Below are 23,277 nucleotides of genomic sequence, written 5' to 3'. Positions count from 1 at the left end.
AAACTGGCCTGGATTCTCATCTTCACAATAGCCCGGCCTGGGTAACCGTGACATGACATGACAGGTAAAATACTCATAGTATTAGACGTGTATCTCCAGGGTGGCTCACCACAGTCTTGGAAGAACAGAGTGGGGGTCTGGTGTTCTTTGGGAGGTCAGGAACTGTGCTCAAGGGCCGCTACTTTTTCTTAGCTGCCGGACGTCAGGGCTGGCACATGTCCAGCACCCCCCTCACCCTGCCACCTTTCTGCCCTAAGAGGAGCCTTCCACCTACCCCGTGACTTTCAGGAAGTGCAAGATGACATGTATTTCCTAGCCCTGGGGAAATACCATGTGACCTTTGGGGCTCAGGCACCAAATTTCCAACTGTGGGCTAGTGTTGGGTGAGGACTGGAAGGATGAAGCCCTCCACGTGCCCCCTCACCTGCCCCAGGAACGGACCCTTTTGCAAGGTCCCTGAACCCCACGGCTCTCACAGTGGCAGGTATCATGCCCTAGACTCACCACACTCAGGAAGACACAGGGGTCCCAGAGAGTGTTGGCAGAAGAGGGGACCTGCTTGGTATCCCACTGAGAAGTCAGCCTTGCCCTGGCCGTGTCCCAGGAGCTGCCTGTCAGCGTAGTGCGGAGTGTGAGGATCCAACACGGGCCTCCTCGGGTCTCTGCTGTTTCCTAGCCTGTGACAATTTCTCTCTTGCATCTACAATGTGGGGTCTCCGCGAAACTGACTCTGGAATTGATCTTTTAATGTGGGGTTGAGGGCATTGTTTGGTCTAGGATGTTGACTCCCAAATTCCAGGTAAAGCCCATAAGTTTCCTTTGGTTTTCGGCATGCGGCTCAGTGAGGATGTTGGAATTTTCTGGTGTGAAACTATGTAGAACGAAGGGCGTTATTTACCAGACCAGACTATCCGGGAAATGTTAGTTTTTCTCTCCTTGATGGCCTTGGTATGCTCTTGGGCTCCTGGCAAAGAGACCCCCACACAGACACTGCTTGATGCTTGATGCAGTCACAGGTGGGTCCTGATCTCATCCTGGACATTCATCTTACTAAAGCTTCAGTTTCCCAGTGATTGTCCATGATTCAAACATTCTCAAATGTGCATCGCGTGGAGGGCCTTGGATGGACCTCAGACAGGCGCCAGGTGACCCTTATTTGGACAAGGGAAGGCCGAAGATCCAACATGTGATATGGTCCAGAGTACAGCATGGGACAGTCTCTGGCCAAAAGAATGGTCAAGGACCCCTTGGGTCTGGGATAGGCCAAATAAAACTGGCCCCAGGACTGGAATCTGGGGAGTAGGAGCAGATGACATGGGCCAGGAAAAGCCAACAGATCTGACCTTTCATGCCTGACTTTACGTTGAGCTAAATTTGAAGCGACAGATTAAAGGAATCTGTAATTCTCTTACTGAGCTTATGCAAGATGACAGGCAACATTGATGAGAAGCAAATTTCACCATTGCTGTAAACGTTTAACTTAAAGAGGTGAGGAAACAGAAACATCTGCATCGGCAACTTGTTACCGTGTCCAACTGTTGAACCGTGGGTCTTCTGGCAGGGAGAGCTGGAGGCATGCTGGGTGTGAGCAGGGCAGGAAACGCTCGGGCACTGAGGGTCTGCCCCAATGGCACTGCTGCCAGTACCTAGACTAGCCCTGGTCTCTTTGGTCACAAATACTAACAATAATAGAAATGGGGAGTTGTGCTGAGCCCGCAGGGTCGACTCTCTGGTGCACTGAGCAAACACCATGGATTGCCTGAGGCTGCCAAAGCAGATGCAAACTCTGCAGGTGCCCACAGAGATCAGGCAGGGGAAGGAGACAGAGTCTGGGTGGGTGGCGGGATGCAGGGCAGGAATCCTGACAAAGGTGATGAGGAAGTGCTGACCTGGGCGCTAGTTTCATCTTGATTGACAGTGACTCTTGATGAGTATGGTGTCATTGAGAATATACCCTGGATGGTGGGATCCTGACGAGGGTGGGGGGGGGGCAGGGGGGATATACCTGCTAACTGTGCTTTGCTCATTTACCTGAGCAGCCCAGAGGTGAAAACACATCACCCCACCCCCACGGCTGATTCTGGTCTCCTCACTACTCTGTGTGCCCCAGAGGCCAGATGGGGGTTGTGGTGACTGGGAACAGGCAGAGGGTCTCTAACTCAAGTAGCAACGCAGGTGGAAAAACTCCTTAAGGTCCAGAATGCCATGGGCAGTAAGGGTCCAGAACCAAACTGACTCCCTGGCTGCAGTTGTCTTTTCAATCAATGGGCCCTGGGCCTGCTCAGTGTCCAGTAGGGAGGAAAAGGTGTTTTCTTCAATGACTGAACACTGCTCTACTCAAACCAGTTAGGAGGGGGAGGGGGCTTTGAGCCAGTTGAAAGAATGAACTCGAGAAGGGCCAGTGAGCTGGAGGCTGGTCAGGCCCAGCCGTGGTCAGGTTTGGCCACTCCTGAGGGCCTCACTGTAGAATGGACATCTCTCAGAGTCAGGAGAGAAATGGGAAACAATCCCAGACAAACTCATCACTGAGCATCGCCAGAAGATTAACCTGCAGGTGATAGTTTGTCAGGATCAGCCGCAGCGGGGTGAGCTAAGGGGGGCTCGCAAATGATTCTGTCTGCCAAGCCTAAGGGGAGGGAACCAAGGAGGCAACAAGAGGCAGAAGCGAAAAACTAGGCAGGACCACTGAGAGACCCAGTCTAGGAGGTGGAGAAGATGGATGAGTCAGGAATCACCGAATTTGACAAGAATCCAATGTGAGGTTTGCTCTGACAAAATGGTGACCAGAACCAAATGGCAACCGGCTGAGTGGACAGCAACATTCCTGGAGTCATAGATCACCTTGTCCCAGGTGAGGAAGACAAGACTTAATGCCGACTTGGTGACAGGAAGCCACCAGGCTTCATTCCATGTTCCTTAACATTGACCCACGAACAGATGACTAGGACCAGACCAAGACAACTTCATAGCCCCCATAGTCTAACCCAGGGCGCGGGTGTGCCATTGCCTCACCTGAGGTTCGGAGAGTCCGCCCGGGAGCGCCCCCAGTAAGCTACTCCTATTTCCTTAACTTTATTTATATATCTCTGTCCTTCTGTCTGACCCGGATGGGGTTCCCAAATCTCTCACCGAGCAAGAGACTAAGGGAAAGCAGGTTACCCGAGCAGGGATGGAAGGGGCTCACAGGAACGCTCGAACACTGAGCGTAGAAACGGGAATCACCACTGTGGGAGCACCTGAGAGCACTAGGCACCACTGCATGTTAGATGAAAGTTGTTACCGCAGAATCAAGGTAGCCTGTAAACAACCTACATTATTATGCTGTGACCTGCTACTGCCCGTTTGGGGGATAGCTGGGTAGAGCCTGCACACATGGAATACACTAGGATGCTTCCAGCAAATTCTTGGGTGCCACCTGTCTTGGTGATACTCTGTATGATCCTAAAAGGAAAAACTCCAAAGACAGTCGTTCAATGGGAGAACATCTCTCACCACTGGCAAGGGGTGAGAGGGCTCAAACCCCTGATCCCCACAATCTCCCAGCTCCCCAAACCTGTAGGAAAACCTGGACTTGGTGTTTCCAGAGCCCAGGGGTCCAGAGGCAGGACACAGAGAACTAAGCCCAGAGCCCCAGTAGAAGCTTCGAGAGGGTGTGCAGGATATGTGTGAGGTGTGAAGATCCATGAGAGTGAACGGGCGGCCCCAGGCCCATGGTGCAGTTAGAGGGGAAAGGCTATGAACTGGGCACCGAGGGGTAAATCGGGACCTGCCTGTGCTTGCCCTGAACAGCCCTACCAGGCTGATCCCTGGTGCCTCCCCGATCCCTGGTTCCCATCCAAGTAGGAATGTGATAGGCAGGAAGGAGCATGGCTGACCAATTTCCTGGAAATGACTGGAACAGGATGGCTCTGCCTTCTGAGGCTTTGCCATCTGGTCTGATACATGAATCTGGACACACTTCTTGTCACCAGTAGAGTGTCACTCAGCCAAGGCTGTCCCAACAGGTCCAGGTGTGCAGGAGCAAAGAGGAGTCAGGGCCTGGTTCTCTATTACATGGGGTCTGACCGTGCTGTGATGTTGGCAGTGGGACTTGTATTAGGGAATCTGATGGTCCACAAAGAAATGGGGCGCTATTATCAGGGATCAGCTCCGTACAGACTCGGGGACACTAGAAACATGTTCCATTCACGGCCCCATCCTGCTCCACTGATAACACACTGTCTTCCTGCTGGGGTGGGTGCCATGGAGAGGGACCCTGGTTAAGGGGACAGCACCTTGGACCCACCTGCTGCAGGAGCACTTTCAAGTCCTCATCGTGAGAAACCTGATGTGGCCACTAGGGTGCAAATTGGGGTCTGTCCCTGGTGCACTGCAGAGGGGAATGGGGAAACAGGCACCAGGGGCAGGGGAGGCCATGGAGGTGCTGCAGTGGAAGGCAGGGCTCTGGGTGCTGCATCCTGCCCTCCCTCCTGGGGACGCATCCGTGATTGAGACCTTCAACCCTTGGGGTGGATTCTCCTGGGGTCATTGACAGGCTTCACACAGGGGCAGGCAGGTGACGCGTCTTGGCATGGTGACATGGTCAAGGCTTCCCACAATCTAGAAGCAATTGTCAACTACTGGCCAGACCTGCCCCGCCCAGTGACACACACACCCACACAGGCCTGGGATAGATCCATTTATTGCAACAATCGTGAAAATCAGACAGTGGCAGTCAGGGAGAAAGCCCGCCTTCCTCCTTCCCCTCTTCTCAGCCAGCAATACAAAGTCCCCAAACAGCCCCAAAGAGTGTGTAGAATCCGGTCACTGTATGGTACCAGCGGCCAAGCTTCAGGGCTGTCATTTGCAGAAACAGGACCCCACAATGGGGAGGGGAGAGCTGAGTTGTGACTTCTGACCTCCAAATCATTGTTTGCTAGTGCTGGGGGGATATATCTGCCATCCTGATCCCTCGGATCTTGTGGAGGGGGACATTTCTTCCCCACTGTTTCCTGGGGCCTAGTGTGGAGGGGGACATCTCGGCCCTTCCGGTCCCTGGGGCCTAGTGGGGGGGACATCTCGGCCCCCACCGATCCCTGGCTTCCAGTGGTGGGGGGCCTCTCTCTGGCCTCCCCCGATCCCTGGTGTCCAGTGGGGGGGGCCTCTCTTAATGGCACCCCCCTATCCCTGGCATCCAGTGGTGGGGGGGCCTCTCTCTCTGGCCCCCACGATCCCTGGCGTCCACTCGTGGGGGGGCCTCTCTCTGTGGCCCCCCCCCCCGTTCTCAGGCGTCCACTGGTGGGGGGGCCTCTCTCTCTGGCCCCTCCGATCCCTGGCGCCCAGTGGGGGGGACCTCTCTCTCTGCTCCCCCGATCCCTGGCGTCCACTCGTGGGGGGGCCTCTCTCTGTGGCCCCCCCCCCGTTCTCAGGCGTCCACTGGTGGGGGGGCCTCTCTCTCTGGCCCCTCCGATCCCTGGCGCCCAGTGGGGGGGACCTCTCTCTCTGCTCCCCCGATCCCTGGCGTCCAGTGGGGGGGCCTCTCTCTCTGCCCCCCCCATCCCTGGCGTCCAGTGGTCGTGGGGGGGGAGTCTCTATCTGTCTCCTCCCAATCCCTGGCGTCCAGTGGTGGGGGGTCCTCTCTCTGGCGTCCCCCGATCTCTGGCGTCCAGTGGTGGGGGGGCCTCTCTCTCTGGCTCCCCCCGATCCCTGGCGTCCAGTGGTGGGGGTGCCTCTCTCTCTGGCTCCCCCGATCCCTGGCGTCCAGTGGTGGGGGGGCCTCTCTCTGCCCCCCCGATCCCTGGCGTCCATGGGGGGGGAGTCTCTATCTGTATCCTCCCAATCCCTGGCGTCCAGTGGTGGGGGGGTCCTCTCTCTGGCGTCCCCCGATCCCTGGCGTCCAGTGGTGGGGGGCCTCTCTTAATGGCACCCCCCCGATCCCTGGCGTCCAGTGGTGGGGGGCCTCTCTCTCTGGCCCCCCCCGATCCCTGGCGTCCAGTGGTGGGGGTGCCTCTCTCTCTGCCCCCCCGATCCCTGGCGTCCAGTGGTGGGGGTGCCTCTCTCTCTGGCCCCCCAGATCCCTGGCGTCCAGTGTGGAGGCCTCTCTCTCTGGCTCCCCCAGATCCCTGGCGTCCAGTGGGGGGGTTGCCTCTCTCTCTGCCCCCCCGATCCCTGGCATCTAGTGGGGGGGCCTCTCTCTCTGGCCCTCCCCAATCCCTGGCGTAGAGTGGGGGGGGGTCTCTCTCTCTGGCCCCCCTGATCCCTGGCGTCCAGTTTGGTGGGGGCCTTTCTGGCCCCCACCCCGATCCCTGGCGTCCCGTGCTGGGGGTGCCTCTCTGCGCCCCCGATCCCTGGCGTCCAGTGGTGGGGGGACATCTCTGGCCCCCCCGTTCCCTGGCATCCAGTTTTGGGGGAGACATCTCTGGCCCCCCATCCCTGGTGTCTAGTGAGGGGGCGTCTCTGGCCCCCCTGATCCCTGGCGTCTAGTGGGGGGGACATCTCTAGCCCCCGATCCCTGGGGTCTAGGGGGTGAGACATTTCTGTCCCCCTGCTCCCGGGGTCTAGTGGAGGGGAAACTGTGCCCCCTGATCCCTGGGGGACCAGGGGTGGGGACATTTTTTCCCCGACATCTCTGGGTCTAGTGGAAGGAGATTTTACTGTCCCCCTGATATCCTGTGTCTTGAGATGGAGAATAGTTGTGCCTTTGCCCTGATCCCTGGTCTTGCAGGGAGGGATATCCCTGGTTCTAGTGGAGGGAGAAGAGCAAAGGGCAGAGGAAGAAGGCAGAACTCGGGTGGCGTGGGGAGGACGGGGCTGGGCGAGATCAATTGGGTGAGAGAGGCAGGGTGCTTAGGTGCAGTAAAATCGAGGTGTCAGCTGGGTGTCAGGCTGACAGTGGAGCTCTTGCTGACCAGCTGTGTTTTCTGGATTTTAGGCGGGTCATTACGGTACCTGGGTCCGATGTCGGTGGACTCCTCTTCCTTAAGGACAGCAACAGGAGCGTCTCCGGATCTCACACAGGTCATGGTCCCTGCCCCCTGGGACTGGACTGTCTCCTCCAGCTCCTGGACTCTGGCACTCCTCCTGCCTGGCCCCCTGCGCCTCCTCCTTCTCTGTGGCCTCCAGCTCCTCACGGTTTGTGTCCAGGAGCACCTGTGTGTTGTTCGTCTCCACGCCAATCCCTTTGGAGTGGATGGGATGTGGGGCAGCATTAGGGTCTCAGCCAAGCAAGGGAGGTGGGGGGCTGGGGGTGGGGCCGCCTGGCTCCCCTCTCCAGTAGCCCCACCCTCTGACCCACAGGGGCTTCTTCCTGTCACTCACCCTTTTCCGGGTCTCCTTTCCCTTTCACCAGGTTCTGCAGCTGCTGTTTCTGCTGCTGAGTCCCACAGAAGAGCACCTGGGGTGAAGGCACTAGCTAAGGAGGCAGGTCTAGGGCCTTCCTGCCCCTGAGCCCGTGGCCCCTCTCTCACCTGGTCTCCCTCAGCTCCCTGATGGCGGCCTCCAGCAGGGCCTGCTGCCTTGGTGGCACCTGCAGCAGCTGGTCTATGGGCTGCTTCTGCCGCAGCATCCGCTGGTTCAGCTGCTCCTCCTTGGAGCCCAGGTGACAGCGGGCATCCAGGTGCTCTTGTCGGCAGCTATGTGCATTTCCAGGTAGCAGCAGAAAATTCCCCCGGGAAGCCACTGGCACTGCACCTTTTCGTCGTGCACCGGCATCTGTGGGAGGTAGGACTGTGTCTGTGAGGACAGGCAGGAGGGCCAAATACTTCCCATCCAGGAGATGCAGGACTCAGACCCTCAGCCACAGGCCCCCATGGGGTCTTTGTCCCAGAGCCTAGGAGTTGGGTCTCCCTCTGCCTCGGACCCTGACTCCTACCTGGCAACTGCCAACTCCAGACCCCTCTGTGTAGTGTGGGCCAGTCAGTGCCACCACAGCCCTCAGGGCATTCTGACCTGTCCTTCCTGCCATCACCCAAGGCAGGCTCTTGGCCTCACAGGGGGTCTCACCAGCCCATTTCACAGACCAGGAAAGTCACAGCCCAGAAGACTGAATTGTTATGCCCCAAGAATACCCCAGGGTGGAGGGGAGCTGATGGCCAGCAAACCCCTGCACCCTCTCTCAAAACTCTTCATGTTCGGCAACTTTTCCTGGGCTCGCAGTGAAGACATGTTGGAATGATAGCTGATAATTGGAGATGATAGGAGACTCGTTCAGCTCCAAGACTGGGGAATGTTACCCAGACCCCTTCCACTGTTACAGAGACACAACTCGAGCCTGGCCGGGCTCCCGGCCAGCCACCCCACAGTCCTCAGACTCCAGGCGGCACTGTGCCCGCTTCTCTCACCCCAGCTCAGTCCCCTTGGCCCCCACTTGCATCCGCACTTGTTCTCTGGGTTCACCCGTTGTTCCTGGAATCTCCTGCCTCCACCTGTCCTTGCAAATGTTGTCAACGATGTGGCTGTTTCGGGGGCACACAGAGGCCGGTAAACCTGAGAGGAAGCAGACAGTCAAGGACCCCAGACCTTCAACCCCACCCAAACTTCATGGTCCACAGCCCCGACTCTTGGTTCCTCCTGCTCATCTCGGGGGCTGCTCATTTCTCACCGCCATCTGCTGCTCCGGGCCCCTTACAAATTGGATTCTTTCCTGCTTTGGACCCACTGGAGCCCTCCTGGCAGTGCTGGCAGGGACACGAGGGACAACTAGAAACAAGCGTTGTATGTCCCGGCCCTAGAGCTCTCTGCATTTTCATGGTCGTAACATTCTGGGGAGTGGAGAGCTGACCCCATCTCCTCTGGCTGCCCGCAGAGCAGGACACAGGTGCGGAGGGACGGGGAGACTCGCCCTGCTCCTGCTCCCAGCCTTTCTCCCCTGTCACAGTGTCCCATTCACTGGGCCCCTCCCTCAACACTGGAAGTCACTCCTCCCCGCCTTGCAATCCTCAGACATCACAGGCTTCAAGCTCCTGGTGCTGTGCACCAGCCCAAATCACTCTCCCCTAAAAAAATGACGCTCTGCCAAGCAATCTTCCGCCTGTATAAGATACACTTGATGTTTTAAAATTCTGTTCTTTCCGGAGGGGCTCTCTGGGGACTCCCATCCCAGAGTCCCGGAGACCCTGACGAGGACAGAGGCTGCTGGGGACAAAACTGTCGGAAGACTTGCAGGAAATGGGCCCAGGCTTGATCCTGTGGCCTCGGGGCCATACACTGACCAGTGGAGGCCCAAAGCAGGGCCTTTTCTTACCGTCCGTTGCGCTCTGCCAATTTCCAACGATCCCCTAGAGATGACTCCTAGAGGTGACCAGTAGATGGCCCGTAGAAGGGTAAACATCCGGACGTGACCCCTAGATGACCGCTCCAAGGGTCAACAGGGAGAAGGTTTGTTGGGCCCACTTCTCCCTCAAGCATCCTTGAGAGAGGGTGCCGAGTAATTGTGAACATTTCTGTCCTCGGAACCATGCTGTCTATTGTTAGGGGAAACATCTGCACCCCATGTCACTGGTGCCTACTGCTTGGGGCCTTTTTTTGCCTCCCAGACCACTAGTGTCTATTATTGGGGGACATTTCTGACCCCCCACATCCCCATTGCCCAGTGTTCGGGGACATTTCTGCCTCCAGATGCACGGTCTTCCCCACACCGCCAGCTTGTCCTTCTTGACTGTTACCACCTCCAGCTCCTCTGGCTTTATGATCTCCACTGTGTTTGCCTCCACTTCAGTGCCCTTAGATTGACTGAAACTGGATAGACTGCGGGGCAGCCCCAGGCTCTCAGCCAACCAAGGGAGGTGGAGGGCTCGGGAGCAGGGTCCACCTGGTTCTGCCCCCCGGGTGTCCTGCCTCTTGACCCCCACTGGGGGCTTCTTCCTCCTGAGGACCCTTACACACATTTTCAGGACACTTTTGTGTCAAACCAGCAGCCAAGTCCTGGCCTGAGTCAGGCCACTGTGGACTGTCCAAGTGGACTGTCACTGCTCAGGCAGAGTCACAACTGGAGAGCCACTGCTGTCACCCCCTTCCCCTCCCTCACCCCTTCCACCTAACAGGGAAATCCCTCTTATGGCCTCTAAGAATTTGAGCAGTCCTTCCTTAGGGCACTGGGAAAAGGCCGGCCCTGTCTGCTTGCAGCACTTTTCTTTGGGTGTTAGCACCACACCCAGACATGCTCAGGCTTTACCCCGACTTAGCTCAGGGACCATTACTAGTAGAACTAGGGGGGCCCATTGATCCAACGTCAGCAGTGTGCAAGATGATCACTTTATCTGCTGGACTAATGCCCTGCTCCAAGCGGTATTTTTTTTTCAGCTGCTTCCCACCTAAATCTCCTTCCTGTAGAGTTGGGCTCCCTTAAAGATGCCTCACTCCCCCTTCTGCACGGCACCGTGCCCAGGGAGACAGCCCCGTGGAACCCGAAGCTTCCAATCCAAGCACTTTCAGACTTTTCAAGAATGGGCCCCAGGGATATTGCAGGGTTTAAGGTGCTTGCCTTGATGCGGCCCAGCCCTGTTCAAGTCCTGATACTAGGATTTCCTGAGCCCTGCTGTAGAGGAGAGTGCACCTCTACCCACATTTCTCGCAGGCTAATTTCAGACAGGCTACCCTGGGGAGCAGGAGTTGGTACCTACACTCCCAAGAAAAGCCTCGTGGAAACTGTCGCCCCATGACCTCAAGACAGGGCAACATAGGAAGCAGAGTTCGATGAAGGTATCAGAGGTGCAGCCCTTCCCGGCTTTTGCTGGGCCTGAGAATCCATGGTCTCAGCAGATGCTGGGGGTTCCATATGGAAAACAAGGCTCTCCCTGTTCCCCACTTTAGTATCTTATTGGCGTTCGATCTCCCGACAGAGCTAGAAGAGCAAATAAATGTCCACCTTGACACTGTGGATTCCCTCTTTGGAAAATACCCTCTCCAGGCGCCCTCTAATGGCAGTATCATACCCCTCTGCTGGTAAACTCATGCTAGGAGTGAGCCTCCAGAGACAGCCTCAATGTCAGGTAACTCCTGAGGTGTGGGTAGGGATAGGGAAAGATACTGCGCAGGTCTGGGAGGCAGGAATAGTGGTGGGATGCAGCTCAACTGGGAGCAACCCATTGGCCTCAGTTGAGAAGTCATGACCAGCGCCGAGTCAGTGTGGTCGCTCCTGCTGGTCACCTTGTGGTACCCAGCCCTTCCACTCTCTTGAGTCTGTTTTCCTCTAGTGCCCAATGATTGACCGGCCTGAACCTCAAAAGATGTGTGTCCCCCTTTGCAAATTGTTCCAGGAAGAAGACCCCTGTTTGCCTTTGGGCCAAAGGATCCAGACACAGGAGGAAACCTCAGTTACTGTGGACCCATTGCCCAAGAATTCAAAAACTCGGCCACCTTCTTCAGGAAGACCCTGGCTCTGGACTTAAGAAAATCCTCGTTGGAGCCCTTGAATGGACCATCCTGCAATCTGTAGATGATAAGGTCTTAGTGTCAGAAGCCCAAGAGTACTGAAAGATAGCCTCAGACGCACTGCTCCAGCTCTTGGTTGAGGCTGGGCACCAGACCTCCTGGAAGAATGAGCATTGAGAAGTGAAAAAAAGAAAAATAACCCAAAAAAACCCTTTCAAATCAGCAGTAGGGCTCCAGAGGCACAGAGGTTGATCCTCTTAGTGCTTGAGAAAGGGCACCAGGTTCTAGGTGGCCTGACCCAGGATGGGGCCATTGGAAGAGGTCTGAGTATACCTGTCTCTGAGGCAGGGGGCTCTGATCTCTCGCTGTGCCACCGAGGTAAACAATTTACCTACCTCCAGGTCCCCATTCAGGGGTGACACTGATGACTAACAAAGGGCCCCAGTGTCTACCAATTTCCCAGATGGCACAGTTCCTGGGATTATGATGTGAAAACCCAAATCTAACTTTTGCAACTCTAGATTAATTCCCTAGCCTTTCTGCCTATCGGATGGGACCCCATCCTCTGACTTGCAAGAAGCAGTGGATTACATCTCTTGCTCAGAACCACTGAACAGTTCAGGAACAGTTTCCAACCTGAGTGGCATCTGGGTCAAGATCATAATAAAGAAGCCCTGAATCCCTCTGGAAAGGCTTGGGGAGGAGGGGTGCGCTCGGGGAGGGATAGGGACAAGCGCGAAACATGGTGAGACCCCATGATCTCTTAATTTTCATATTAAAAATTGAAATTTATTTCTTTGGATTTTTTACTGGTTCTTTATTTTAGGTTTTGAGTTTGTTCCTGCACATATGGATGTGTTGGAGGCTGTGTAACTATTTTTTTATTCAAGAATTTTTTTATTATTTTTTTATTAGTGAAACACCATGAGGTACAGTTGTAGACTTATAAATTTTTTGCTTGGGTTTCAGTCAGACAATGATCAAGTACCCATCCTCCACCAGCGCCCATCCTCCACCACCACGGGTCCCAGCATCCCTCCCACCTCCCTTCCCCCTCCTTTCCCACCCTACCTCTGTGGCAGGGGATTCCCCCTTGTTCTCTTTCTCCCTTTGCGTGCTGTGGTTTGCAAGAGAGGCACTGAGTGGTAGTCATGTTTGGTCTATAGTCTACTTTCAGCATGCTTCTCCCACCCTGGGAGGATCCTCCCAGCACCCTTTATTTGCTGCCCTCTTCTCTAGCTGAGCTTCCTTGGAGACTGTGTAACTTCTTTACTTGCAGAGTACGAGTCTCAATGTTGTTCTGTTTGGGTCATCTCGCCACTCCTAGTACGCAGCATCCCTGCCATGGGGGCACGTCTGCAATTGCTTTGTGTAGCCCCATAGCCTCATAGCCCCATAGCCCCATTCCTCAATGGGAAGGGGCAGAGGAGGGGAGAAGGGAGGGGGCAGGAAGGTGGAAGGGGGAAGAGGGGAAGGGCGGGATGGAAGAGGCAAGAAAGACAAGGTTGGGGTAGAGGAATATGATTTTAACAGGGTAGGTAAAAGACGGAATTACAGGTGAGTAAGAATTCTGTTTAACCATTTTTGACTCTTGGGGGGAACACATCACTTTCAGGCAGGTCCCTTCGTGCCCTGGGATGGGTGTCTGCAGCCTACTTACCTCACGGGCATCACAGTCTGCCTGATCTTCTGCCAACACAATTTGTCTTTGACGGGTTGTTGGCTCAGGTCTGTCTTGGATCTGGGTGTGATTTCCACCTCTAGGTGAGAGGGAGGATGGGGTGTGCATGGGGTGTCTTTAGGAAGGACACTGCCTTCTGGTTCTCACAGAACACTTGGGGTTCCAAGGCGGGTGTAGCCCGTAGGATGGCGGGGATCAAACCCAGATCAGCCACGTGCAAAGCAACAACCTACCACTGTACTATCGCTCCAGCCCTTGAATTTCTTCTTGGAGTAAGTTTCTGTTCATTATTCCTCTCTGCATTTGTTTGATGGGGTTGGGAGATAATGTTTTTGTAAAGTTCTACCAATGTGCTATATAACTTGGATATTAGCCTTTCATCAACTAGGTATTGGGTAAATAATTTTTCCCATTCTGTGAGCTATCTTTGTAGCTTAGACGCCATTGTCTTTTCTGTTTTTTAAAATAAAGCATTAGATTGGTGTATCTTTGATTTTTCTGTTCTCTTTTCATGCTTTATATTTTGCTGACTTTTTTGCAAATTTTTATTTTGTTTTTATAAAGTTGTTTACAATAATTTATTACATTTAATATTCAGACACCAATTCCACCACCATCGTACCTTCAAACCACCATATTTTGAAAGTTACCACTCCAAATCTTAGAGGTACTCTCCTGGGGTCATTAACATCGTACTCAGTGGCATGCAGATGACAGGCTCTAGACATGGTGAATCCCATGGCAAGGGCCACCCACAATCTAGAAGCAACTGCCAACTGCTAGCAGGACACACCTCGCCAGAGACACATACCCACACGGCCTGGGATGGATCCATTTATTGAAACAAGCTTGGAAATAGGACAGTGACTGTCAGAGAGTTACCCAGCATGCCTCCTTCCTCTCTCTTCTCCTCAATTCATTAGTGCCCAACCAGCCCCCAAAGAGTGTCTAGAACTGGTTGCTCTGATGTTTCCAGCCCCCATTAGCTTCAGGGCTGCCATATGGAGAAACGGGACTGTGTACTGGGAAGGGAGAACTCCCACCTCAAGCCCTTGTTTGGGTTTTGGAGCTATCATGACTGAAGTTTGAGTGTGGCCCAGTTTAAATTTCTGCTCCCAACATCCCTGGTGCCTAGAGGTAGGAGACATTTTTGTCCCACTGATCCCTGCGGTCTAGTGTTGGGGGACCTTTCTGCCCCCTTGATCCCTAGGGTCTAGTGCTGAGGGAAAGTGGAAGAGCGGGGACGAGGGAGGAAGGAGGAGAGTGGGAAGAACTGGATCAGGGCTAGATTAGTTGGAATTGAAGAACACAGGGTACATCATCAGGATAGAAAAAAGTGGATTAATGGTGAACAAGCTTGCCAGCTGAACTCAAGCGGAAGAGCTGGATTCTGGTTATTTGGGGACAGGTCATTACAGGATCCGGATCTGAGGTCTGCGGCCTCCTGTTCCTCACAGACAGGAAAAGGAGGGTCTCTCTGGGTTCTTCACACAATCCATCATCCCGCTCCCCAGGTCTGGACACCAGACATTAGTCTCAGACCTTAGTCATCCAGATCCTTAGTCTTCTCACATGCCACCAGCCTGTCCTTCATGACCATCACCTCGAGTTCCATAGAGGTCATGGTCTCAAAAACCTCCACTATGTTCACCTCCAACTCCGTGTTCTTCGACACTGGATTGACTATGGGGCACTCCAGGGTCTCAGCCAAGCAAGGAAGGTGGAGGCATCTCAGGGGTCCCGCCTGGCTCCACCTCCCATAGAGCCCCACCTCCAGATCCCCATCAGGAACTTCTCCCTCCTGGTGACCCACCGCACCACTCACCCTCTTAAAGGGTAACCTTGGAATTCCAGAAAGGCCTGGGGCTCAGTTGCTCCTGATTTCAGGACTGAGGATCCCCTAAAGATGAAGGCACCAGGTGAGTAGGCAGGTCTAGGGCCTGATGCGCCTTCCTGTCCCTGAGCCCCTGCCCATCCCCTCACCTGGGTTTCCCTCAGCTCCCGGAAGGTGGCCTCTAGCAGGGCCTGCTGCTTGGTTAGCACCTGCTGCAGCTTGTCCATGAGCGGCTTGTGCCTCAGAACCTGCTCGACCTTGGAGCCCAGGTGAGTGGGACATCCAGGTGTGGGGTTCCAGCTGTGTGCTGCTTTTGATACCAGCAGAAGCATTCCAGGCAGCAGGCACTGCACCTTCTGGTCTTGCATGCACATCTCTGTCATGAGACAGGGCCGAAGGCTGTCCAGATCCCACCACAACATTCAGGGCCCAGACACTCACACACAGGCCCAAGGAAAACAGCACATCAGGTAATCTGTCCCCTGCACATTCCCCTGGGGGTCTTTCTCCAAAGTCCTAAGAGATGGGGCCTACCCCTACCTCGACCCAGCAGCCTTCCCGCTACTAGGACCCTCTCTGTGCAGTGAGGGCCAATCCGCACCCCCAAAACCCCTCTAGCCTCTTCTAGATTTTGATATATTATAGTGGGTGGCGTCCTGGCCTGTCCTTCCTCCCACCAACCCAGGCGGGCTCCTACCCTCACAGTGGGTCTCCCCCGGCACCTTCTGTCATTTCTCCATATCCACCTTGTCCTGATTCACTCCCCTTGCAGCTGATCTGGAGCTGGCTCTGCAGTAGCACCTGCTCCTCCTCCTGCTCAATCTCAGAGACCGACACTGGTCAGAGGCCACGTCCTACTGCGGGAGGCCGAGATCCTAGTCCTGTTGCTGCCGCGGACACTCACCTGTTCGTCCTGCAGTCCCACCTGTGGGCGCAAGGCTGGGAGTGAGGACAGGCAGCCAGGGCATCCTACTCTTGGTCCAGGGATGTGGAGGTCAAGCACCGACTCCCAGGCCCAAGGCTGGCAGCGCCTGGGCAATCTGTGCCCTGCACAGGCCCCCATGGTCTTGCTCCAGGGGCCTAAGAGATGAGACCTCCCTTGACTGGGGACCCTGTCTCCTGTCCTGTGCTCAGGGATCACCCCTAATGGTGCTCAAGGATCCATACGAGGTGCCAGGAATCAGCCCAGGATAGAAGTATGCAAGCAGACTCCTCACCACCTGTTCTAGCTTTTGATATATTACATTTCCTTGTTTTTTTGCTTATTTGGTTTTGGAACCACAGCAGGGATCAGTCCCAGCCATGCTCAAGGGATTCTATGGGACGCCAGAGATTGAAGTCAGATAACCCAAGTGCCCTTCCTGCTCTACTATTTCCTGGCCTCTTTGATCTTTTTCAAAATAAAAATTTTAACTTTCCGTTGATTTTTCTACACTGCATCCCGAAAGGAATACCGGTTTACAATGGTGCGTGTGAATTTCCCAAATGCTTCAGTGAGTCCCACTGCAATCAGAACCACCCCTCTAACTCTCCCCCGCTCTCTTTTTGCTATACTTGGACATTTTTGGAGGGACATACCCAGTGTTGCTCAGGCCTTACTCCTAGCTCTGTACTCAGGGACGACTCCTGGTGGGGTTTCAGGGATCATATGCGGTGCCCGGGGTCACATCTGAATTGGCTGGTCCACAAGGCAAATGCCCTTCCCTCTGGACCACCCCTCCAATCCTGCAAGATAGTTTTCTTGAAAAAAACTTACTCAGTGAGATGTGAAGGGAGGACGTGTTCAAAAGAGCATGTGGGCTGAAAGAGCTGACCACTCACCCTAACTTCTAAAGGCCAGTAACTGCCTGTACCTGTCAATCACAAACTGCCACTCGGGAAGGTCCCTTGGGCCTGTCCCTCACCCCCATCTCTGTACCCCGAGAGGCCTGTGCAGGTTCCCTGCAGCATTTTCCCACTTCCATATCTAATGCAAATGAAATTTGTTTGCCATTTATAAATGCCCATACAGAGTTTCCCCTTAAAGTCAATGAAATAATCATTTGTAAAAAAGAGATTAAGTAATGACATGTTGAATGGTGCTCAAAGCAGGACACATTTAAATCAACGATCTACTCATCATGCACTGTCTCCAAACTCAAGTCCAGCATCACATCTCCCCAATTCTATAAAGATCCCAGTGCCTCAGCTGAGCTCTGGATTTCACCTCAGAAAATGTACTACACATCTAATTCTATAAATCCAAATATAAGGCATTCTCCTATTAAATTTTTTTTATTAAATCGATGTGAGATAGACCCTTACAAACCTGTTCATGATTAGGCTTCAGTCATCATTGTTCACCCATCCCTCCATCAGTGTACATATCCCACCTCCAAAGTTTCCAGTTTCCCTCCCATCACCCGCCCACCCACCTCTCCACCCAGGCCAGTCTTTTTAAAAAAATTTTTATTAGTGAAACACCATAAGGTACTGTTATAGACTTACAAATTTTTGTGTTTGGATTTCAGTTACACAATGATCGAGTACCCATCCCTCCACCAGTGCCCATTCTCCACCACCACGGATCCCAGTATCCCTCCCACCCCCCATTCCCTCCATCCCACTCTGGCTCTGTGGCAGGGCATTCCCTTTTGTTCTCTCTCTCCTTTTGGGTGCTGTGGTTTGCAAAAGAGGCATTGAGTGGCATTCATGTTTGGTCTATAATCTACTTTCAGCATGCTTCTCCCATCCAGACAGGACCCTCCCAACACCCTTTACTTGGTGCTCCCTTCCCTATCTGAGCTGCCGTTTCCCCCAGCATGTGTGGCTGGCCTCCAAGCCATGGAGCAAACCTCCTGGTACTTATCGAGACTATTCTTGGGTGTTAGTCTCCTATTTTGTTACTTTATATTCTACAGATGAATGCAGTCTTTCTATGTCTGTCCCTCTCTTTCCGACTCATTTCACTTAGCATGGTACTTTCCATGTAGTACCACTTGTATGTACATTTCATGAATTCATCCTTTCTAACAGCTGCTTAGTATTCCATTGTGTAGATGTACCAAAGTTTCTTTAACTGTTGCCTACTGACCAAGTAAAAGAATGCTTGATTTTTCATTCCCCCTTTGTCCTGCTCAAAGCTGGGCAACTTCCCAGGTTTCCAGGCTTTCAGGGATTCCCCAAAAAACCCCAAGCAAGGCTGCTATCAATGCGGACAGCCAGGCCATTTCAAAAAGGAATGTCCCAACAACCCCTTGCGGAAGAAGGGGGGATCACCCGGGCTATGTCCCAGATGCAAGTGAGGCAATCACTGGGCAGCCGAGTGTCGCTCCGACCGGATAATTTAGGCAATCCACTGCCACAGGGAAACGGCGGGAGGGGCCTGCCTCGGGCCCTGCAAGCCTTCAGGCAGGAGGCCTATCAGACATCCGGTCAAAGTATCAGCCCGCTCCCGATAGCTTCCCTCCCTCTGTCAGGGGCTCCCCAATTCCCAGCTCAGGTCTAGACCTTTATGCCTCTGTCTGGGCGGTACTAACACCATCTATGGGAATTGAAAGTTTGGAGACGGGGGTCTATGGCCCCCTACCACCCGGAACCACTGGCCTCATTCTAGGGTCAGAAAAGGCTCTCCTGCAAGGATTGCAGATATACCCAGGATCTATCACAGAGAGCTACATAGGACAAATTCATGTCTTGGCAGATTCCCCCCCGTGGCATTGTGACGATAGAAAAGGGACAGCTGATTGCACGCCTGCTCCTCCTCCCGACGTGGCAAGGCCCCACCTCGACGCTCTCGGTCCAGGGTCAGACAAACGGAGACTTCTCAGATAATCCAGCCCAAATATTTTGGATTGCCCATATGGCTTCCCGACCACGCTATGCGCTAAGAATCAACTCAAAGGAATTCTCTGGGCTATTAGATACTGGGGCAGATATCTCAGTGATATCCAGTAAATATTGGCCTGCCAACTGGCCTGCCACAATGGCTACAGCCGTTTTGCAAGGACTTGGCCAAGTCCGACCCAGCCGTAGCACCCAAGTATTGACCTGGGAGGACGCCGAGGGCCATAAGGGCCAGTTCCAGCCTTATATTGTCCCAGACCTCCCCACCAATCTTTGGGGACAAAATATACTCTCAGCTATGGGCGCGGTTCTGGTTACATCACCCAGTCGCTCGCAGACATCGCCAGTCTCCTTTAAGACCATAGCCCATATCACTAGTGACTGCCCATCCTCCAGCATCACATTTCCCGGGCAGGAAAATCCCGTGACTTTAATGCCCATTGAGGAACTGGAAGAAACTAGCCCTTTTTAATCGGGGCCACTGTCGAGCAGCCTCCCACCCCAATTACCTGGAAATCAGATGATCCAGTCTGGGTGGAGCAGTGGCCCCTACCTAAAGAGAAATTACAGGCCGCACATGCCCTAGTGTCTGAGCAATTAGAAAAGGGGCACATTACCCCATCCACATCTCCCTGGAATACCCCAATCTTTGTTATAAGGAAAAGGACAGGCGGGTGGAGATTATTGCAAGATCTCAGAGCAGTCAATGCCACCATGCATCCAATGGGGGCCCTGCAGCCAGGGCTCCCCCATCCCTCCGCTATACCAAAGTCCTGGCAATTGTTAGTGATAGATCTTAAAGATTGTTTTTTCAATATTCCATTAGCTCCTAAAGATTGTCAAAGATTTTCCTTCTCTCTACCTTCCTCCAATTTTCAGGAGCCCTATCAGTGCTAGCAATGGGTAGTCCTTCCCCAGAGCATGCCTAATAGTCCCACTATGTGTCAGATACATGTTGCAGCGGTTTTAGCGCCAGTCCGGGCTCGTTTCCCCAATGCACTTTTGATTCATTATATGGATGACATCTTCGCTGCCTGCCCCACCAAAGACCTGTTACTTCAACTCTATGATCATGTCCGGGTCGCCCTGGAATCAGCAGGCCTTGTAATCTCCCCGGACAAGGTACAGCTCTCCCACCCATACAGATATTTAGGATACACCATAAACAAGGTGGGAATAGTGCCTCAAAAAATACAGTTTGCCACCTCTCATTTAAAGACTCTACACCAGTGGCAACAGTTTTTGGGAGAACTCCAATGGCTCCGACCATCCTTCTCCCTGCCCACGGGAGAGCTCAAACCTCTTTTTGAACTATTGAAGGGGGATTCTGACCCCTCCTCGCCTTGTCAATTGACCCCAGAGGCACAATTGGCTCTTAGAAAAGTAGAACATGCCTTAGAAGAAATGCAAATACACCATATTGATTACAATCTACCACTACAATTTATAGTGCTTGCTTCAGAGTTTGCCCCAACTGGAGTTTTCTGGCAGATTGGTCCATTATATTGGGTCCACCTCTCAGCTTCCCCCACCCGAACTGTGATTCCCTATCCCACCTTAGTTTCTCACTTACTCTGGAAGGCCAGAACCATAGGGTGTGCACTCTTTGCTAAGGATATGGACATATTGGTCGTTCCCTATTCCAAAGACATGATTAATAATCTGATGCAATATGATGATTCCTGGTGCCTTTTTGTCTGCTCCTTTAAAGGCCAAATTACACAGGCATATCCCAAACATAAACTCCTGCAAAGCTTCAGGATTTGCCCTATTATCTTCCCTCGAATCATAAAGACCACCCCCCTTCCGGGTGCACGGACCCTCTTCACTGATGGCTCTAAGAGCGGTCGAGCCTTAGTGGTTGATGGGCAGGATGTTCACGCCATACAGCTTGCTGAGACCTCGGCGCAATTTGCAGAAGTAACTGCTGTATTATTGGCCTTGCAGACATTCCATAATGAGCCCCTCAATATTTACACTGATAGTGTGTATGTTGCTAATATTTCCCCCCGATTAGAAACAGCACCCCACATAGGTGAGGGCTCGAAAATTTTATCTCAATTACAAACATTGCAACTGTTGATTTGGGCCAGAAAGGACCCCCTCTTTGTGGGTCATATTAGAGGACACTCTGGCCTCCCGGGAACCCTTGCAGAAGGCAATGAACGAGCAGATAAAGCTACCCGCTTAATAATGACATCCCTAGAATGTGATAAGGCCATGCAGCTACATAAAAAATTCCACCTTAATGCCCAGTCTCTTCGTTTTCATACGGGTTGTTCCAAAGCTGAGGCTCTCTCCATAACCACTGTCTGTCCCGCTTGCGCTCCTTATATACATTCCCCGTCCCTGGGAGTCAATCCTAGAGGACTGAGAGCAAATGATATTTGGCAAATGGATGTGACCCACACTAACTCATTGGGTAACCGGCATTATCTCCATGTCTCGATAGACACACACTCGGGCATGATTTTTGCCTCACTACATGCCGGGGAAAAAACGAAACATGTTATAGATCACCTTACTGCTGCTTTCTCATATATGGGAAATCCCAGGCAAATTAAAACTGACAATGGACTGGCCTATACAAGCCGCGCTTTTCATTCCTTTTGTGAAACCTGGGACATTACACATACAACAGGCATTCCCTATAACCCCCCAAGGACAGGCTATCATAGAGCGAGCGCACTGACATCTCAAAACTTACATTTCTAAAACAAAAGAGGGTGAGATCTACCAAGGCTGTCAAGGGTCACAAGCGCTCCTATCCACAACCTTATTCATTTTAAATTTTTTGCTCCTCGATGATTCAGGCCGCAGTGCAGCCCAACGTCACTTTGCTACTCCGGCTCCCCTTAAAGCAATGGTGAAATGGAAGGATCTGTCCTCAGGAACCTGGCAACCACCGGCAGCAATCCTTGCCAGAGTCAGAGGCGCAGTCTGTGTATATCCAACTAATACAGAAAAACCCATTTGGGTGCCGGAACGCCTGGGCAGGCCAGTACATGAGCCCCCCGATCATTTGTCCCCCACAGCTGGGAAAAATAATGAAACTCACCTCCTGGGTACTTAGCCCTGAGACGAATTTCCTTCTCTTTTTTCCACAGGAACAAAATGACCACAACGACGCTTGTCGCCTGGACCCTCGCTATATTATTAATGAAGGACCCAACCGAAACTCATGGCAATCGACACCAACCATTCAGGCAGACCTGGGTCATAAGGAGTGGAGAGGATTATGAGGTTTGGAGTACCACAAGCTGCGACGCAGCACCCCTTAATCAGTGCTTCCCTGACTTATATATTTCCCTGGAAGACGCCTACCCCTTTCAGGATGGTTTTGAAAGGTCCGGGGCCAGAGTCTCTATGAGACGCAATGGCTTTTTCACCTGCCCCGGGTTCCGGACAGGCCAATGGAGGAGAACTTGCGGTGGCCCTGAATCTTACTATTGTGCCAGCTGGTCTTGCGTAGATTCTAACGATGGCTATTGGAAATGGTCGGTTGACCACGACCTGGTTAATATTTCTTATGCTGTGCCACTGAGATATGGCTCATATTCTGTACATTACCACCCCCAAATGCTTCTGGTCAAAATCTCCTTCACTGATAAGGGAAGGTCGGAGACCTGATGGGTCAACCGCCTGAATTGGGGACTTATGTGGTATAGCAGGCCATCGCATGGGGTTATCCTGCAGATCCTCTTAAAAATCTAACCCGTGCAGCAGGTTCCTCTAGGCCCTAACCAGGCACTTGAGGCTCCAAAACCCCCTCTTAAGCCCACCATTACTACCATGGCTGGCCCTAAGACGACACAACTTCCTGTTACAGCCGGCCTATCCATCCCAAAACCCAGATTTGGCCCAATCATTAACTCCCTCAGGAGTCTTTTTGAAGCCACATATCAGACTCTGAATGCTACTGCCCCAAACCTGACTGAAGCCTGCTGGCTGTGCTATAGCCCCACGCCACCGTTTTATGAGGCTATGGGTATTAACGCCTCATACAATTTTAATTACAGAGCCCCTGGAGAGTGGAAGGCCCGCCACCTGGGACTAACCATGACCCAAATTAGCGGTCAAGGGACATGTGTAGGTACAGTCCCTAAAAACAAGGAGGAGTTGTGTGCACAGAGTGTGGAGTCCCCGGGATGGAGTAACTCCGCCTGGATCTCACCAAAAATGGAAGCTTGGTGGGCCTGTTCACGTTCAGGATTAACTCCCCACTTGGCAGGCTCAGTATTTAATGTCTCCCAAGAATTTTGTCTTATGGTTATTGTTGTCTCCAAAATTATATACCACCCTGCTGAGGTACTCCTTGACTATTGGTCCAATTCCCCTGATGTCATGCGTAGGAACCGCAGGGAACCCATATCCGCACTAACCATCTCCACTCTGTTTGGCATAGGCCTGGCAGGTGCCAGCACTGACATCGCTGCTCTGGTAACCCAACATTCTGGTCTATCTTCTCTAAGAGCAGCTATTGATGAGGACCTGGACCGAATAGAAAAATCTATTAGCCATCTTGAAAAGTCCTTGACCTCCCTGTCGGAAGTAGTCTTGCAAAATAGGAGGGGGCTCGACTTGCTCT

The 23,277-nt window shown here is 53.0% G+C and overlaps 1 pseudogene; it reads right to left on the bottom strand.

Moving 5' to 3' along the window:
- LOC130026602 (polypeptide N-acetylgalactosaminyltransferase 12-like) overlaps nt 1–23,277 on the bottom strand; it is a 210,256-nt pseudogene that overhangs the window by 123,405 nt on the left and 63,574 nt on the right.

Source organism: Sorex fumeus, unplaced genomic scaffold (assembly GCF_029834395.1).
Source record: "Sorex fumeus unplaced genomic scaffold, SorFum_2.1 ptg000034l, whole genome shotgun sequence".
NCBI lineage: Eukaryota > Metazoa > Chordata > Mammalia > Eulipotyphla > Soricidae > Sorex > Sorex fumeus.
The sequence above is the reverse complement of the archived record's forward strand: the minus strand, read 5'-3'. Positions and strand labels throughout refer to the sequence as shown.